Below are 17,160 nucleotides of genomic sequence, written 5' to 3'. Positions count from 1 at the left end.
GCAGGTGCATCCACACTATGCAAATGAGAAAAAGTAACCTCTGAAACCATTTCACAGCAAACAGAAGATCCACAAGCTGCTCACTAGCTGAAACCACAGGAGGTGTGTCAATGGCTGGATGCTAAGCCCCAGGAGGCCTGCAGGCTGCAGAGGCAGTAAATCCCCAAGAGGGAGCTCTAAACTCCTGATTGGCAAGCCACACCAGGCCCATCAGGTCCTCAGGTGCTGAGCTGCAGGAGGCCCATTGACTGCTCAGGTGGAAGGTGTAGGGAGAAGGGAGGAGGCAAGCTGTGTGCAGGAGCTTGAATGGAAGACCACCACTCACCAGGGAAGAAGGGAAATGAGAGGCACCTACTGGGAATACTAGAGTTCAGAGAAATCCATTAAGAAAAGGCATGAACCCATCATCCTCTCCTGCATAGAACAGCTTACCTGCAGGGAAGCACAGCTCACAAAGAGTACATTTCTGGCCCAGGGATTCTAAATAAATGTTGATGTTGAATGATTCCCAGCCAGGTTCTGCAGTAGATGCCCTAGGTTTCCCTGACAAGGTCAGCACCTCCTGATCTGACTAGCCTCCAACCATTCCTTATTTGCCACGGTTCTCAGTGTGACAGGGACCTTTCTCCCTTCAGTTCCCCAAATCCCTGTAAGTACATTAGTAAGCACATGGTCAGTGCTTCTATCTCACTCTTTCATTTGCTCACTCTAGTACTTAATGAATCCCTGTCATATGCTAAACTGTGTGCTGTGATTGGAGATCTAAGAGACAAAAGAATTCATGACCTAAAAGGTGGTGAGGGGGCAGGCGTTTGCCATATTAGTTAGTGTGGGGAGCAGCTCGGACTAGACTAAGTTACTGGAATTAAGACTTATTCTATGCATCTGCTCTCCCACAATATGGCGCTGGGAGAGAAGTAAACAGCTTCCGCACAGCTGCCTCCAGTTCAACCAATTAACTGTAGGACTTGCTCCTGATTGGAGAGCAGCGTACTCGGCGTGTGGGCAGCCGAGTTGGGATTGGCGGAGGAGGACTATAAAGGAGGAGAGAGACGGCATGCACCAGGAACATCTAAGGGGAACATCTATCTGAAGGAACACCTGTGCAGCCCCCGAGAGAGCCGGCCGGCGGTGTGCCGCTCCCCTGCGGAAGTGGGGAATGCGGCCAGGGGGAACTGCCCTTCCACGGAGGTGGAAGGGATAGTAGCCAACCCGGGAAGAACCAGCAGCAAACCCGGGGAGGGCCGAGCAGACGAAAGAACAGCGCAGGGTCCTGTGTCGTTCCCCCACGAAGACGGGGAGCGACAGTTAGGAAGCCACATTCCATCTCAGAGTACCTGGGTTTAGGCCCCAGTTCTGCTCCAAATTCCAACTTTCTGCTATTGTAGACCCTGGGAGGAAATAGGTGATGGTTCAAGAACTTGGGTCCCTGTCACCCATGTGGGAGACTTGGATTGAGTTCTCAGCTCCTGACTTCGGCCTAGCTCAGTCCTGGCCACTGAAAGCATTTGGAACTGAATCAGTTGATAGGAGATCTCTCTCTCTCTCTCTCTCTCTCTCTCTCTCCTTCTCTCTTTACCCTATTCCCTCTCCCTCTGTACCTCTCAAGTAAATATTTTTTTTTTTAAAAAGAGATAGAAGAAGACTCAAGGCAGCATAAAGATAAATAATAGAGAATAACAGTAGATGACAGAAATATGCCCAAGGTATTGTAGGAACATGGCAGGTGGAAGGGGAGAATTAGCTCAAATGGGGATTCAGAGGCACTGCCTAGCAGAAGGGATTCTAAGGTGAGTATTATAGAACAAAAAGAAATAAGTTGAAAGAGAGCATTAAGGTGGAGAGGGGTGAGAGGAAAATTGAAAAAGTCATAGGCAGAGAGAAGAAAAAAGATATATAACTGGAAAAGAATTGCTTTTATCCAAGAAACAGATAAAAATGATTGGATGCCAGAGAAACAGTAGATAATGATGCCAGATCACACAGAACTCTTCAGTCCAAATGAGATTGAAATTTACCGTGAAAGTCTTGGGAAGCCCCAAAATATTACACAACATCAATACACAAGAGAAAGGCCTTAGGGCAGTGAAAAGCTGATGCTTTTGACAATTAGGTTGCCTAAGGTTTCCATAAAGATTACATTGTTTTCAACATAAAATAGAAAAATAAAACCCGTTGAAGTTCATAGTCTAGCCCTACCTCTTATTTTGATTTCTAATTTATATTTTTTCACTAAATTTTACAATCTCATATATACATATAGCACATGTTTTGCTAATAAGTGTCTGTCTTTAAAGGTGCACTTACTATGGTAAATAAACATTGATAGGATAGTAGAGCTCAAGTAAATGCCAAACATTTCTTCTCTAGAGGAGTAAAATATTAACCATACAGCGCTTGTATTATTTAATTAATCTATACCTATTATAATTATATACATCTACTATAGCACCAATGTAATAAATGCTACCTACATAATAAAACATACACAATGAGAAAATGTTCAATGGATAGTATAAAAATAAATGAAAATAAAGGCTCCAATATTTTCCATCTGTTCTTTAGTGGTTTATCTTTCAGACCCCATTCTGGAAACCCCGTGCTTTGGACAGCCAGGAAAGGCCAGCCCCTTCTCCACTATACTCCGTGTGTGTACATGTTATTGTCACAATGACCTTCAGTAAGCCAGTGCAACCAAATGAAGGAAAACAAAAACAAGAAGAGTAGTCAATGACAGCAATGAGATAACAGTCCAGCCAGTGGGCCACGTAGCCAATAAGATCTATGGGCAGTAGACCACAACTGATTGGAAAATTACGTCTTTCTCTCAGATCCCTGGGGTCTCTGTGAAGGATGACACAGATCTTGACACAAGAACTCCATCCACTTTCTACTCCAAGAATAGCAACAGAGGTGGCACATTTCACCTGAGATTCTGGGGACAGTCCGTGGCTTTCAGGACAGCCTCAGCTATGGATGTTCTTTCCCATATTACTACAACTCTTGGAGACAGATTTGCTTCTTGAGAGACTCATTTTTCTCAGTCCTTAGGAGGACTTAAAAGCCAACTATTTGGGGACTAACATTGTGGCATAACAGGTTAAGTTGTAGCTTGCTACTTGGGCTTTCCACATCACCAATTTGACTCATGGCTGCTCCACTTGGGATTGAACTCCCTGTAATGCATCTAGCAACAGAGGACATCCCAAATGCCTGGGCCCCTACCACCTATATAGGAGACCCAGTTGTGACCATTTAGGGGACTGAACCAGCAGGTGGAAGATCTCTCTCTCTCTCTCTCTTTCTCTCTTTCTGCCTTTCAAATAAGCAAATAAATATTTTAAAAAGTCAACCATTTGGAAGCAACTCAACATCAGAAGTACATATCTATGCTTCCTTGCTGAGGTGGTTTTGCTAAACTTAAATCTTATTTATAAGATTTATGCCATTATGGGATTAGGACATTTTTCTTTTCCATGAGGTTTTTCCAAGAAAAACTGCCATTGTGCTAAGGATTGGAATTACCAATACCTGAACTTGTAGGAAGAAATGCTGTTCTAGGCACTCATTCTCCCAGATACCTATCTATCTATACCTATCCCCCCACCTTGCCACACACAACTCCCTGCCCAAGGACTGGCTCCAGAAGAAGAAAGGTCCTTGCTGAAGTGCCAGGGCTGATCCCAGACTACACCCAGAGTAAGCACCCTAAAGCATTCAGGCACTGGGTCAACAACAACCATTCCTGTCTATCCAGCACAAGTCCAGCAGTTATGTCAGCAGTGAGATTTAGTCAGCATTCCATCCAGTTCACCATTCATTCATTCACTCACTCATTTTAAATACATGCAAGAAATTCTACTGATGGAGCACAAGGATAACAAGACCCTGTTGGTGCTGATAATGTGCTAAAGGACAGAGAGATACCTGCCATTAGCACCGCCCTCCATGCTGCACAGTGCAACACAATCATGAGTCTTGGGCAAATTCTGCTGCTGGATTTCAATGACATCTCCTCTCTGCACACTACTGCTACCTGAGAAATACAACTGGGCAGGTTAGACTGCTGTTGTTAACCCAGACAAAAACCCAGTACAGCCTGGGTTAAAGAAATGTTTTCTATCCCTCTTGTGACCTGATGCTATGAAGAAGCAAACAGTGGTTGATGTACCACAGTGGGTTATACAACCATTTGGAACATCTGATCTTATATTGCAGCACTTGGGTTGGAGTCTTGCCTCTGCTTTCATCTGTGCCTAGAAGGCAGCAGATGATGGCTCAAGTATCTGGCTCTCTGCCATCCATGTGAAGACCTGCATGGAGGTCCAGGCTCCTGGCTTTGGCCTGCTCTACCTCCAGCTGTTGCAGGAATTTGGGGAGTGAATCACAAAATGATTCATTCTCTTCTCTCTCTCTCTCTCTCTCTCTCTCTCTCTCTCTGTGTGTGTGTGTGTGTGTGTGTCACTCCATCCCTTCCCTCCCTCTTTGCTCTGCATTTCAAATAAATAAAATAATGCATACATCTTTTAAAAAGAGAGAAGGGGTAAACAGATAGCTTCAGATGAGATCCAGGGCTTGCAGAACATCACAGAGGACACAAATGAAGACAATGAGGACCAGCAATTAGACACAGAAGAGGCATCGGCTTGCACATCAGCCTGACGGACAATCCTGGCCCGAATATTGTTGCCAAAATGGAAGGCAGTCAAATACCACTTACAGCTTTTTATTAATCAAGTGATATTAATTTCCAAATCTAGGGATATGCTTCCAAGAAAGATATTCCTACCTTTCTCTTCGAGTATTCTTCGCAGTAGTGTGATCTGTGAGTATCACCATGGTCCTTTATATAGCAGCCCTTGAGATGCTCTATTTCAAGTCCTCCCTTGTGTTTAAATAGGAGTAGTGTAATGAAATCAAGAGAGTCAAGGAATCCAGAGGCCCAAATGTAAATCTCTACTGACCCTGTGATCTCAGAGCTCTCTCTTAACGTTTGCTGTTTTGTGCCCATTTTCCTCAGCTGTAAAATGAAACTGTCACCTCCCAGTATTTAGTCTCTCCTACCTTAGTAATAAGAACTCCAATATCTAGTTGAATACACTGTCACTGAGCCAAAGACTACTTTCCCAGCCTCCTTTCCTGTTAGATGTGGCCATTTGGCTAAATTTAGACCAGTAAGAAATAAAAAAGAAGTTTCCTGTGAAATATATAGGAAGAAGATTTTCTCCTTCCCACTCTCTGGAACACAAATGTAACGACTGAAGCTCCCACACACATATGGGGCCACATGTTGACCTGAAGAAAGGAAGCAACACACAGTGGAGCAAGTAGATAGAAAGAGACCAAATCCCAATTCTGTAAACGTAATTATTGTACAGAAGAATATAAGCTATTTTTAGATCTTGGTTATTCACAAATCACTTAGACATATCAATTCAATTAGTTAAAGTCATGAAATGATTGTGGAAATGTGATTAAGTGTGAGAATACTTTGTTTTTAAAGTATTTCTATAAAATAATGGCACAGTGAATGAAAGGATCACATGGTCAAACATATTTGAGATATGGAGCATAAAATATCTCCCACTAGAAGTTACACAATCTATATTACCATAAAAAAGATTTTGAAAACTCACTGCAAAAATACCTATTTGCCTGCATTAAACTCCAAAATTTCTCAGTTCTGTTAATTTATTCATTTTGTCCCATGTGATATTTGTAAGGAGTTAGTTTCATGGGAAACATTTTGAGAAGAGGAGGTCAAATTTCTTAGTAATAGTTAATATCTAAATGATTGCTTTCTTCTTTATCACATTAATTATAATTGGATTCTCTGTCATTTCAGTACAGGTCCTTATGACATAGGCTTGCTTGACCCTCTGAATATTTCCCAGAGCATATTTGAGTTTTGTTGGTTCATTATATGCATGGTTATACTTCTGACTTTCTCACTAGGCAGCAAATTCCAAGTAGATAGCTGATCATTTTACTTACCATTTCATCCTCAACATGAACAAAGTGTCTGGCATGTAATAAGTGGATTTGTCCAGTAAAAAATTGCTCAATAAATGCATGATTTCTGAATTCTAGCTTAATACTATGCACAGTTTGCATATGGCAGTAAAATAAGCATAAGTCAATTTCATAAAAAAAGATGATGCGCACTTTGAAGAGGGGTTTTAATCTCCTTTAGAGCTTTTAGAAAACATGTGGGCCATTAACTCTGTCAGTGTCCACATGTAATCCTAATGAATTGAACATTAAAACACTACTTTGAAGGGAACATAATAGAAATAAGACATCCTGAGTATCATTGACCTAAAAATTAAAAAAGAGATTTTAATGCATTTGCAAATAGGGAAGGAAAACCTCAGAAGTGTCAGCAAGACCACTACTGGGCTCAACCAGCCTCACTATCCAAGACAGATACTTAGCGGCAAATTGAGGTTGATTCTGGCTGGAGTTTATCTGGGATTGTCAATCAGTACAACACTGGCCTCTCTCCCTGGGACTTGGGATTTCCATAGGCTGAGAACTGTGTTCCAGTAGAAAGTAAGACCCATAGGCAAAAGTGTCTTCTTATGCATGAGTGCTCATGACACAGCTTTCAAAGTCTCAGAACATCACTTGTTCTATATTCCATTTCTCAAGCAAGTCACTAAAGCCCAGGTTAAAGCAGAGGGAAAGTGAACCCTCATTTCTGCTTGAGAGGGGCAGCTATTTACAAGAAGGGACAAAACTTACAACAGCTCCTTTTGGAGAATATCTGCAATAACACTGAAATCATGACAGCTATTAGAGCCAGCAGTAAACAGAGACAATCAATCTACTAGAAACATGTCACGTCACTACAATATGACTTTTACAGTTGTATCAATTGGTGATGGTTTCTTTTATAATTCAAACTACTTTAACCATAAAAAAATCTTATTCTGAGAATGGATCCAGACTTCAATAGCTTGCCAAAAATTAAGAGTCCCTGGGTTGTGTGAAAGTGCAGTCAGCAAAGGGCCTCCAATGCTGTTCCTGTTCCTCCTGCCCTGTCTGTCCGTAAAATGGCCTTGGCATTTGGGCAGACTTCTTATGTTTAAACCTCCGCATATGAGAAGACTCCAAGAGCTCCCTCAAGGAAGTATAATCAACTCAAGAAATGGCAACAATACTTAAACCAATAATTGGGAAATCATGAATTATTTAATTCTACATTCCAAAAATATCTGCAAGGAAAACAGACCATGAAATAAAGAGAAAAAGGAGTAATTCAATTACAGCAAGTGAAAGAGTTCTGCTCTCCATTAAAAACCTCCATGAACAGGGTTGCTTACTTGGCTTCTACTTCCCCAACCCCAACCAGAAGTGTAAAATCCATATGCAATCACTCAGGTTCCCTTTTCTTGTAAGAAATGCCTATGTCTCCTCAAAGAATATTAATTCCATGAGACAAAGCTCTTGGGAGAAGAAAATTAGGTAAAATACAAGTTTATGCATGTAAGCCATGGAAAAATTTCAATAACAATCAGCAAAGTTGTACAATACAAAACACAGAATATGAGGTTAGAATGAATTTTAAAGGTGACTTCTCCTTTAAATTTTATTTATTTTCATTTGAATTGTAAGGCAGAGACATGGAGACAGGAGAGTTCTTCCATCTGCTGGTTTACCCCCTACATGCCAGCAGTAGTCAGGGCTGGGCCAGACTGTAGCTAGGTACACAAAACTCAATCCAGATCTCCCACATGGGTAGCAGGGGCTCAAATATTCTAGTCATCATCTGGTATCTCCCAGTGCATGCTTTAACAGGAAGCTGTATTGGAAAAAAAGGAGCCAAGACTTGAACCCAGGTACTCCAATATGGAATGCAGGCATCCCAACCAGCATTTTAACCATCGTGATAAATTCCTGCCCTAAATTAGGTGATTTTTAAATATGGCCACATACCGACTCCAGGACTCCAGTTGACCTCAGACTTTCTGGATTTTATCACCAAAATCCTATGTCCCAGAAAGCCCCTCAGTCCTGAGCAAACCAATTTACCAATGACTTTAAAGAATTAGTTCCTAATATCAACATCCCCAAATAAATTTCAAAATCTCTGGATGCTGATCTCAGTGTATTCTGGATGCTGAAAGAAATTAACCAGTGTTTACTAGTAGACTAATTCTGTTTTAAATAATATGAACTTCAACTTTTACCTCAAAGATGGAACTCATTGTGAGATATAAACCCCTAAGTATATTAAATACATATTTATTGAGTGGTTTTAATTTTTGAAATATTGTACTCCTTGAAGAAATGACAGTGATACAATCTATTCTGCTTTTCCTATCAAACTGATTGATCTGTACAATTGAAGCAGCTCAGTTGGACTGAACCTATCACATGAGCCTTTGAATTTAAAACATCTTGCAGTATTCTAACAAGAGAATGCCACTCCCGAGGTCTACTGTTACTCAGGGAGTGATTGCTTCCCTTGAAGATACCAATCCAATCCAGATATGCAACACTGTAAGACAAAGACAAGCAAGAGATGTTGCATTCAATTTTTCATTTGGTTTGCAGGAGCCATTAGAAAGTGGCTAGGTTTATTCTCACACAATTTCTAAGTGGTCATCCTCCTAGTCCTCCTTGCAATTGTTACCATCACCTGCTTCCCTCACTTTGGCATTTCTCCTTTCTTGCCTCTGTTGCCCTAGTTCTACTTCCGACTTCATGAGTATTTCTTCTCCAATTACTTCCTCCTGCCACATAAATTAGTTTCCTCCAAGATGTCATTATCTACTCCTCCCTTATGCCTCTCTGCAATGGCTCTCATGTTGGTTTTTATACATTCAACCCCAAAGGCTTCCTTAGTCAACTCTTCTGAGGAACTGCCACATCCAAATCTAGATTCCCACATGGCTTGCCTCCCAAACTCCTAGTCTGCATTTCCTGTCACCTGACAGGCATTTTCATATGAAATTTAGTTTATGTTTATAGAAATTATTATCCTCCCTCTTGAAGCGATTCTTTCTCCCACATACTCTATTTCTATTGATGGCACTCCTAGCCATTCACTTGCACACAGAAGTTCTGGTCATCTTTTCATGTTCATTTTCCTTTAGGCTGCACAATTGCTAAATTGCCAATTCCTGCTAATTCTGTTTTTTTGTCAACGTTGTGACACATATCATATTTTTCCCTAGCAACCATCACTGTATTTACTACTACTATGAATTATATAATATGTTTTTTAAGGCAAAGTTTGCTCAAAAGTCTTGAGGAGGCTATTACCTAATTTCTGTAAGTAGTTGCAAACTGCAGTTGGAAACCAGTAGAGGTTATATAACAGAAAGAAGCTTCTATAGTAGGAAAAAAAAAAATCAAACCTATTGCAACAGGAGGAAAACATCATGAATGTTTTCAAGAGTTACCTGCAAAACCTCGGGCTGGAATACAAGGTACCCAGCAGGGTCACACTTCTGGGGGACTGAGGCAATTATATGTGAAGATATAAGAGCAGTTATTCTCTATGTGAGGGTAAGTACCAAAATAAACCTGAGTCTCTTATATACTGCTACATGCTACTACTTCCTGCCCAAATCATTATTTGTGCACCCTAGGGAAGTATGTCCACTGCTAAAAATTGCTATAATCTATGATGCTAATATTAATGAACTGCGATAATGACCGTACTTCTTAGGTGATGATAGAGGAAAGGGTTTGGAAAATTATTTGATTAGAGTAAAATTCTAATTAGTTCCAGCAAATTATCAAGTATAAAAAATGTCTGTGCCTAGGTGACATTGGATCCCAAGAGAATAAACATTTTTCAAAAGATTTATTTATTTATTTGAAAGTCAGTGTTACACAAAGAGAGAAAGAGGCAGAGAGAGAGAGAGAGAGAGAGAGAGAAAGAGAGAGAGAGAGAGAGAAAGGTCTTCCATCCGCTGGTTCACTCCCCAAATGACTGCAATGACCTGAGTTGAACTGATCCGAAGACACGAGCCAGGAGCTTCTTCCGGGCCTTCCACGAGGGTGCAGGGGCCCAAGGACTTGGGCCATCTTATACTGCCTTCTCAGCCCATAGCAGAGAGCTGGATCAGATGTGGACCAGCTGGGACTCGAACCAGCACCCATATGGGATGCCGGCACTGCAGGTGGCAGCTTTTACCTGCTACACAATACAGCACCAGCTCCATCCAAGAGAAGAGTCTAAGTGAGTTCTTATTAGCTCAAAAACAAACACCAAGATTGAGTCAAACAGAGATTGATAAACTGAAATAAAAGAACAGGTGTGGACATATTTCAACATACAAAGGGACTTTTAAAAGGTTGTACAAATAAGGTGCCAGCAGTGCTGGCATCCCATATGGGCACTGGTTTGAGCCCCAGTAGCTCCACTTCCGATCCAGCTCTCTGCTAATCGCCTGGGAAAGCAGAAGAAAATGGCCCAAGTCCTTGGGTCCCTGCAGCCGTGTGGGAGACCCAGAAGAGGCTCCTGGTTCCTGGCTTCAGATTGGCGCAGCTCCTGCTCTTGAGGCCATCTGAGTGAACTAGTGGATGGAAGAGCTCTCTCTCTCCCTCTGCCTCTGGAACTCCACCTTTCAAATAAATAAATCAATCTTTTATTTAAAAAAAAGGTTGTTCCAATAAGCAATTAAAAATAAGTTAATGTCAATTTTATTTTTAAACAAATTTTTTAAAAAGTTTTTAATAAGTTAAATATTTGAAATCTAGGCATTTTTTCATAACAGGCATTTTCCATGAACTTCCTGATCACTGTACTTATTTCTATATTCTTTTTGCCACTTTTAGGAAATAAAAACTACTACTGCTGTTTTTAATTGAAATTGTTTTCATTTTTAAGAGGAAAACATGTTTTCAAAAGAATCCCAGCTCTGACAAGGACACTGTGTCATAGGCCTTAGCACACTTGTCCTGTTCATTTGGAAGAAGAAATTTGAATCAAGTTCATTGCAATGTAGAAGGAAATCCCTGGTATCCAAGTATTGTGCCTCCTAAATACTGCACACATGACACAAATCTAAAACACAACATATAAAACAATTGTTATTTCTTACAAACTTCAGGAGGCAATTGACAACACTGGGTTGAAAACATGGAAACTGAAAGTCTCCTCTTAGCTTTGGTACAAAACATAATATAAATGCAGGTAATAATATCAACATATTTCATAGCACAGAACAATTTCTCTTTTTTTTAAAGATTTATTTTATTTATTTGAAAGATAGAGTTACAGAGAGAGGTAGAGACAGAGAGAGAGGTCTTCCACCTACTGGTTCACCCCCAAGATGACCGCAAGGACTGGAGCTGCGCCGATCTGAAGCCAGGAGCCAGGTGCTTCTTCCAGGTCTTCCATGTGGTACAGGGGCCCAAGGATTTGGGTCATCTTCTACTGCTATCCCAGGCCATAGCAGAGAGCCAGATGGGAAGAGGAGCAGCCGGGACCAGAACAGGCACCCACATGGGATGCCAGCGCTTCAGGCCAGTATTGACCCACTGCGCCACAGCACCAGCCCCCAACACAGAACAATTTCTAATGATGTATTATATTAGCTTGTTTTAGTTGGGCTAGATTGACATTATGTTTTCTATTAGTTCAAATTTTCATATGCTTATATTTTAAAATGTATATTCATATTTACTCACTAGTCATTCAAGTAAATTCACTTCAAAATATATCAATTATTAAATAATCATTCATTTCACTACAGGAATCTAATCGTAAAGCATTTTATACTCAGATTGCTTTACAAAGTATTTTTTCCATAGTATATGTTTAAATGACCTAATATATGAAAATTTAATGTATATTCAACATTTTGAAAGTAAACTGCTTCGGGATGTCTGTGGGAATATCTGTGCTCCACAGAGTCTGAAATCCTGAATTTTACTTCTCATGGGAAGGACATTTTTCACCATTAAACAAGTTTCATTAAGCTGTAAGAAACTGCCAAACAGGAAGAGAGTTATGCCGTTTCTACCAATCCCATCATCTTCGATTTCAGATTTCCTTTTTATTTGTTTATTTTTATCCAGTAATAATGTGGTTTAAAATTTCTGTATCAGAAGTGCCTCTTAAAAATTGTGTTTTTCCCTATAAAATATTTAAAAATAGCTTTCTCATTCGTGTGCTAAATAAGGCCAAAGGAATGTTTGTTTTCACTCTGGACCTTTAATTTATTCCATGAAATAAAATGTTTAAACTATTTTTACCTCCATTCCTCTCCTCATTCCACCATACTCCTCTCTTCTGAAAAAAGGCTCCTCTAGTCACGCACATAGAGATGTGACCCCAGGTTGCAACCCAAACGTTAGCATCCACCCTCATCTCAAAATGCGTAATCTCAAATCAGGGGTCCAATTACATTCGGACAGTTGAAGAACACAACTTTTAGGCAGAGAAGAGGCAGCAAATGACACCAAACATTATAGGTAATTAAAAAAATTAAGGAAACTAAAATCCTTTGACCAATTATTCTCTGAGTATTCTGCAATTCTTATTTATTCAAGACAACAGAATTTAAATAAATTCTGCCTAGGCAGGGAAGATGAGGAGCCTATAAAATTCACCCCTTCTTAATTAACTCAGATACATCAACTTTTAATTAGAACACACAACACTCACACAAATAAACACATACACAGTGGCAGACTGAAGACATCTACAAATTATTTGCTATTCCTCCCAATGAGAGGAGAGCCTAATTCTCCTACCCTGAATCGGGGCTGAAGCTTGTGATTTGATCAACAAGATGTGATGGTTCTGATGTTCTTAGCCTGCTAAGATTGTCTCAGAAGGCATGCATCTGCCATCCCGGCTCCCAGCAACACTCACTCCTGGAGCACTCTCACTTTAGCTACTCTTTCTTGGAATCCACAACACCATGTTGTGAGGAAACCCAAGCAACCCCACAGCTAAAGCTATGAAAAGAAGACCTGAGGTCCCTTAATAGGCTGCCCTGGAAAAACCCCCAGGCAACAATAAGCACCAGCTCCCTACCCTGTGAGTGAGCCATCTTGGCTCTTGAACCAAAATTGAACCTTAGATGACCACACCCATGCCACCGCCTGAATCTGAACAAGAACACTCAAGCTTATCCCTTCCATATAAAATTGTGAACAAAATAAAAAGTATGTTTAATCTTTAGGCTTCCATGTGTATTTCTGGGTAATGATGCAATTCTAGAATACTCATACTCTCACTATCACCATTCTGAGGCCTAGAAAGGACCCTGGTAACTCAGGCCTATGTTTCTTGCCATCCTACCTGCTTGTAATCCAGAATATGTCCAGTGGTGGCCTATAGTACATCTCAGTCTCAACCAAATAATACAAGACCAAATTCTGAGACATATTCAAGCTCCAGAGACACAATACTAATGTTTATAATGTTTGGTTTCCAATTGGTGCTGAAAACCCAAGTCTGCATGTTTATATAAGGAGTCGTAAATTAGACATAGTCCCAGATAATAAAAAAGTAAATATCACAAGTACATGAACAATTTAGAACTACTGGTGTGCACCAACAGAGGTGTGTTGTGTACTTATGATAATGGAATTAAAACAGCAGGATTTGTACAATGGGTAAGGAACAATCAAACCTTGTTCCGTATTGGGAGGATATAGTTGAAAATCAATGGCTAATGTGACTGATCAATCTAAAAGGGAGAATACTGATTTTAGCATATCAAAACTGGTCACCTTGACAGACTCCGGTATACCTTTGTCAGTTCTAGAAAAGAGGCCTGGTTGATGTATTGGTCAAAACTGTTAAAGTAACTCTTGTGGTCAAAAGCTCCTGCCTTTTTGTCTGTGCCTCCCCTATATATTCCAATGCCTCTCTGTGCCATTTGGTGCTGTTTGGTCTGAGCCAAAAAGGATGGCATTGAATTCCAATGACGGGTAAGACTCTGTCTCCTTGTACCAACCTAAGACCGGAGCCTCAGAGAATGTCTGGGGTGTCCAATGACGGGTAAGGACAAGAAGAGACATGGGCAACCTAAGACAGGAACAATGCCTTAAAAAATAAAAAAGGGGGAAATGTGGGCAGCCACAGGTAGTCACTCCCTTTGTTTACACTTAAACATATGAATGGAGACTTCCAGGCACAGACAGTTAGGCTAGGGGAGATTCCGGGAAGAGGCAGGAAGAACCTAAACCTCTCACAAGAGATAATATAGATAATGAGTCACACCTGAAACCTGAATTTATCACCTAAGTGTTTTATTGTAACCTTAAAAGCCTTTTTGATATGTACATCGTTTGTGCTCCTTCTTGTAAACAACTGGTCATGTTTAAATACTACTGGATTTGTTCAATAAACGAGCCTTGATCAGGAAAAAAAAAAAAAAGTAAATAAAACCAATAATTCTACAACCACAACATTTTGTCAAAATGCCTCATTTCAAAAAATTATTTCCTCAGGGCAGGCATTGGGCCTGACAGTTTAGGTGCTGGTTGCGATGCTCACATCCCATTCAGAGTACCTGCATTTGAGTCCCAGCTTTGCTCCTGATTGCAGCTTCCTGCTCATGAGCACCACAACAGGTAGTGAGTCACATGGTTTGGTACCTGGCACCCATGTGCAAGACCTGAATTAAGCTCAGGCTCTTGGCTTTATCCCAGCCCGGCCCTGGCTACTATGAGCTTTTGGAAAGTACACCAACAGATGTATGCTCACACAGGTGTACCCACTCTCACATGCTCTCTCATTCTCATCATCGTTGTCTCTTTTCTGCCTCTTTCTATGCCCCCCCCATAGAGAAATTTTTTAAAAACTACTTCCTGCTCTAAGATCATTTAGCCCCACATCACCAATCTATCATAATGTGTTGCAGCTTAACAAGAAACTGTGTTAAACATTGCCATCTTTGAACATCACATGACTTTGATGAGTCTCTGACATTTAAAGTTATTGAGTATTGAAAATCAGAGCAAACAGTAGAACTATTATAAAGGAACCACAATTCTCTCCCATTCATTTCTTCCAATAAGGAGAGTTCAAAGTAATATACAAAATGAAACAGTGAATACTATGAACACACACACACACACAAATGTTGGAGGCTACATTATATCATATCTGTACTCTTCAGAAGAGAATCCTATCATTTGGAATTATAACATGTTTTCTTTCTGTCACCCCTGTCCTATGTGAAAAAGGTATCATCCTGCCAATGCTGAAAGTCCATCAGAGAAAACACTGGAAGCATTGTATACAAATTCCCTCAGGTCAGTTGAGGACAAAGCATAGAGAAGAGAGATTATTTTGCCAATTGACCAACTATGCTTTATAAAAGTTTGAGATTTCTGTAGTGAATTAAATAAAACTTGTTCCTACCACTTAAGATATCTAGAATGCATTTAGAACAATTCTTTCTTTCAATATTTAGAAGGCAAAGACAATCCAACATACTTGTTTTTACAAAGCAATATCACTATAAACTAAACTGCAAGAGCAAATTCTTCATGATTACCTCAGCTTACTCCATATAATACCACAGAGAAGAATTTACAGCTCTTTCAAAATCCAATGTCTATAAAGATAGAACGCCTTGAAGGAAAATGGTACCATATTTAAGATAGTGATATCTTTTATTAGTACAGTAAAATCCTATTTTTATGGGATAGGATGGGTCTGAGGTCATTCCATAAAATTGATTTCCCAGAAAATGGAAAGAGGCAATTTACCCTAAGAATTTTATTGAAAAATTATGCTATTCTATTTGAATAATGATGGGAATGTTCTACACATTTCCTTTATTAATGAATTAAAAAACACAAAACACCATAAAATTATATTAGAGGTTCAAAAGTATCACTTAAATCTTTTTTACCAGTCACTTTCATTTTGTAAAATCAGCAGTTCCATTAAAATCGTATTATGTAAAAATGGGTTTTTACTGTAATAATAGTTATTACCTATTTAGCTCCCAAGGATGTTGTGAAAATTAAATAATAAGCCATTGGAAAGAAAATACAAAGTGTTGCTAATACCAGAGGCCAAGAGGGGCAGCCAGATGGAAAAATGAAGGAAAAGAACACCTGATACATTACAGATCACAGCTTTTATCTGTAATTCCATTACCATCAGGATGCTATGCAGTAGTCATGTGCTCTGATGGTATCTCATTTAATCTGCTTCACATTATGATATGTTAATTATAGCCTTCATGGTATACATAAGGGCCAAAAGACTTACAACTTGGCCCATGTCACACAGTTGGTAAACATCAGAATCCCAGTGTGAGCCCAGGTTTACCCTAGCTGACAGCCCATATATCCAGAGAAGGGTCCCAATGTAGCTTTGTGCCTCACAACTGCTCTCCAAGTCCTTACCCTATCTCCCAAAGTTCCCTACAGAATGTCTCTTCCTCCATGAAGTTTTCTCTCCTCTATTCACTTGATACAATTTGATGCTAAATACATTATGTTTATTATAGTTATTTGTTATATTTTTATGTGGTACATGTGTGATTACCAAATAGAATCCCTAGCTATTTAAAGTCATTGCCATATCATCCTTTCCCTTAGAGCCCAGATCATGAGCAAATGAAACTGTGCCTTGAATACAGTGAATGTTTAAAAATATTAAACTTAATGAGAAAGGAGTATTAATTGTAATCACAACCACATTTGCTACCAGGTTCAAGGAAAATGCTTTTAGCAATGCTTCATTTTATTAGATAACTCTTTGGAAATTTACTTTAGTTTTCCAAGTGTATTTTATATGATTAAATTCCTTGAGTTATTTGACATATAGTAGATATGCAAGACTACTAGTTGCAGGATTTGTTTTTACCCTAATTTCTTTTTACCCTAATAATGTGAACAGTAAACTGAGAATTATAAATTTAGTGTAAAATGCAGCCTGATTTGAATGAATCAGAGCAGACAGAGATGGGAAGCTGGTTTTCATTTTTTAAAGACATAATAAATATATGGTTCTGAATCAAACTCTCAGATTTCCTGACCCAGCTTTTTAACTTATAAGCTAGGTAAAACTTGAAAGTTACATGAGACAAGATTTCTGTATGTCCCATATTCTTCATCTGTATAAACAAGGATAATAACAGGACCCACTTGCAGAGTAGTTGTAAGAATTAAATGAGGGGCCGGCATGATGGCATAGAGAATAAAGACACCACCTGCAGTGCC

At 39.7% G+C, this 17,160-nt stretch overlaps 1 protein-coding gene across 29 annotated transcripts in view; it reads right to left on the bottom strand.

Moving 5' to 3' along the window:
* PKHD1 (PKHD1 ciliary IPT domain containing fibrocystin/polyductin) overlaps positions 1–17,160 on the bottom strand; it is a 524,425-nt gene that overhangs the window by 218,847 nt on the left and 288,418 nt on the right. The window lies entirely within an intron of this gene.

Source organism: Oryctolagus cuniculus, chromosome 5 (assembly GCF_051225735.1).
Source record: "Oryctolagus cuniculus isolate XC-2025 breed Fujian yellow rabbit chromosome 5, ASM5122573v1, whole genome shotgun sequence".
In the NCBI taxonomy this organism is placed as follows: domain Eukaryota; kingdom Metazoa; phylum Chordata; class Mammalia; order Lagomorpha; family Leporidae; genus Oryctolagus; species Oryctolagus cuniculus.
This window is presented reverse-complemented; position numbering and strand designations above follow the sequence as displayed.